General features: G+C 51.8%; 1 protein-coding gene across 2 annotated transcripts in view; it reads right to left on the bottom strand.

Moving 5' to 3' along the window:
- Ncmap (noncompact myelin associated protein) overlaps window positions 1-3,267 on the bottom strand; it is a 45,562-nt gene that overhangs the window by 18,921 nt on the left and 23,374 nt on the right. The window lies entirely within an intron of this gene.

The following is a 3,267-nucleotide window of genomic DNA, read 5'->3' as shown; positions in this document are numbered from 1 at the left end:
AAATATTCTCAAAAAGCTTGATAATGAAATATCTTTCTGTATTACCATGAAAAGGAAAGCCCTTGATGTACTAAGACGTGGGGCTTGGGTTCCGCCAGTCACCTGACAGAGGGCTGATTCCCCCCTGGCGGGTTTCAGAGCGCTTGTGTGTATGCAGATTGAATTCAAACTTGGCTCTCAGTTAAGTGGCCCATCTCAGCGCGACAATGCTACCTCCCACCAGTAGGTGGCGACAGCAGTTGGTGGCAGGTTGGCGAACGTTGAACTCAAATTCTAAGGAGAGAAACTTTCTGCCTTTGAAAAGAGCAATTGTATGTCCTTGGACAGCTTTCTTTTCAGGAATAAATATTTTCAGGTCCTCCAGACAGCCCATACGGTGATGGAATCCCTCATTCCTCTGTGTTTCTTTTTTTGTTTTGTGTGTTTGTCTAGTACAGGAATCGAACTCAGGACCTTCAGCTTGTGAGGCAGGCGCTTGTGCCGCCATCCTATACCCCCGACGCTTCCTCTGTGTTTCAACGTCTGCCTTAACTATGGTCTACAGCAGCAGGCATGGGCCTCTGAAGGGGGCTGAAATGCTCAGAATGACATTTGTCTTGCTATTTCTCAGTCCTTAGCCTGAATTCTGCTACTTATTTGCTGTGCGACCTGGGCCAACTTTTTTTTTTTTATTTCTTGGCTCTCTGAGCTGTAAAATAGAGTAAGTCACAGCCCTATAGGGTTGTTGGGGCATTAAATGTGAAGCAGCATGTCCTATACTTGGTGTAGTGGCTGCACTCAAAATCTGTTCATATTACACAAGGCCACTGAAAGAATCAGCTTGTGAGCAGCTACAGCCCTGCTCACAGCCACAGCGTTGACCCCCACCCTTTCTAAGACGGTGCTTGTTTATGGTCACTCAGAACCTAACACGGGGCAGCGAAGGAGCACCACGAACTGCAAGTGCTGTGGAAAATGAGGCCACTTGGGAGGCTGAGGCAGGAGGATCATTGCAAGTTCGAGACCAGCCTGGATTACAAAGTGACCTCAAGATGAGCCTGAACTGCATAGTGAGACCCTGTTTCAAAAAGACAAACCAAAAATAAAAAAAGAAAAAGAAAATGGGGCAGGGCTGCAGCAGGATAAGGACTGGCGACAGTATTCATTCTGTTGAATCCACTGCCCAGGATCCCACTCTGCACATGCACAAGTGACTTTTGGAAATGCAGCGCAGGACTTTGCATTTGTCTTTGTCACTCTTGGCCTTGCTGATTTGGGCCTTTGGGAGAAGAGTTCCGGCTCCTCCTGGGTGGCTCTTGAGGATACCTGGCAGCATTGCAACGCAGCACAGTTTTTAGTACCTCATGACCCAGTGAGGGCTTTGGGTTCTAATCCTGCCCAGCTGCCTGAGACACTTCCTCAGGGCTCAGGGTTTTCATCTGTAGCGTGGGGCTCACAGGCGCTGTGTGGCAGGGCTGTGAGAATCGCTGAGGACCTGGTATGCCGCGGGTGCTAGGTCACTGTCCACTCCCAGCCCCTCTTCCCCTCCCCTGTCTCAGTCCGGGTTCTCCCTGCTCCTCCCGGACTCTCACCTGGTTGAGCACAGAAGAAGGGAGACTGGGGAGCCAGACCTGGCAGCACAGGCTCAGAGGGCGGGGGCTGGAAGAGGGACTCCCCAGGACCTCCCTCCCGCCTCCACTGAGCGCAGGGGCAGAGACATGTGAAACCTCACAGGGGCAGACAGTCCCAAGGGAATGGTGGGCCCAGGGGCCGCTGGGTGGGTGGGGAAGACCAAGCTGCAGATTCGTAACTTTGGATGAAATTCAGAGGGTCAGGGTCCCCACCTGCCATGTGACCTTGAAAAGTCACCTGTTCTCCTGGACTTTGGGTTTTGGGTCCAAAAGGGCCCTACTTGGAGATAATCTTCACGTTCTTTCCAACCCGTGGTTCTGGGTCAAGGAGCAGCCATTCATAGCTTAATGGAAGAACCAGGGTAACCCAAAAGCTGGTCCTTCCTTGTAAACTCTGACTCGTTAGCTGTCAGAAGAGGGAAATCGGTGTGAGCACATTCCTGGAGGCGGGCGAGACCAGAACAATCCCAGAGAGCAACATGGAGGCGTCTGCTTGGCAACAGTGCATGGGGAACCCCCGGGAAGGCATCTGCAAACATTCCGTTGGGTACACAGTAATTCAAGTTGCCTGAATCCTAATGGCCACTTCCGGTATCCTCTGATCCCCTGAGGTCGCACACCACCCCGTCTATTCTGTCTTGGAGGGCTCTGTGCCACTAGGTCTCATAACTCCCAGTGATGGGCTTTGTCTGTTTGTTTGATTGGTTGGTTTGGTCTTTTGTTTGTTTTTTATACAAGATCTCTCTATGTAGTTCAGGCTGGCCTTGAACTCACTATGTACCCCAGGATGGCCTTGAACTCATGGTGATCCTCCTGCCTCAGCCTCCTGTGTGCTGGGATTACGGGTGTGCACTACCATGTCCAATATCCAAAGATGGGCTCTGAATTCAGCTCAATTCCCCGACATGTAGGCCATACACAGTTACATGCCAAATACGTGTTCTTTATGTTTGGTTCTCAGGATCCAGGAAACACATTTTCTGCTTCAGTTATCTATCTGTTCCTTTGACCTCCCAGATCCACCTACCCACGAGGGCTCCTCCACCCTGCCACCTGCTCTTCTGCCCCATCATTCACTCAGCCAGGGCTCCCCCAGCCCGAGAGCACAGCAAGCATTCCAGAGCTCAAAGAAGATGAGAAATGGAGTTGTCTCCTTCCAGAATTCTTCCTTCCGTCAGTGTTCATCGGACATCCTCCTCCTCCCCACGCCCACCGCAGCACTGATCAGAGAGAGGGCTGACCAACATCCTAGTGGAGTCCGATGGGAGAAGCAGGGGCCGTAGCTCGGGAATGTTGCCCTGCCGTGTTAAATGAAGGCTTTGCGGTCCTCTGCTTCTCTGATTTTTGGGGCCTGCATTGTAAGGAAAGGAGGAAAGGACTCAGGAGCTTCCAAACTAAGACCTGCAGATACTTCGAGATCTGTGTGCATTGTTATAAACAGAAGTCCCAGGTGACAGCGGTCACTGGTAGATTGTGCCTCCCGCCTTGGTTGAGACTGACAAGAGCTGACATGTGGCCTGGGGCTTCTGTTTGGCCCTCAGCTTTTGGACCTGAGCCACAGGCCCAGCTCTCAAGAGTTCAGAGAGGTCCACACGAGCTTCAGTGTGCTTTTCCTGATGTCCCGCTGCCCTGGGGCAGGGGTGGATGGGAAAGCCAC

Source organism: Chinchilla lanigera, unplaced genomic scaffold (assembly GCF_000276665.1).
Source record: "Chinchilla lanigera isolate Chin_1 unplaced genomic scaffold, ChiLan1.0 scaffold00051, whole genome shotgun sequence".
In the NCBI taxonomy this organism is placed as follows: Eukaryota; Metazoa; Chordata; class Mammalia; order Rodentia; family Chinchillidae; genus Chinchilla; species Chinchilla lanigera.
This window is presented reverse-complemented; position numbering and strand designations above follow the sequence as displayed.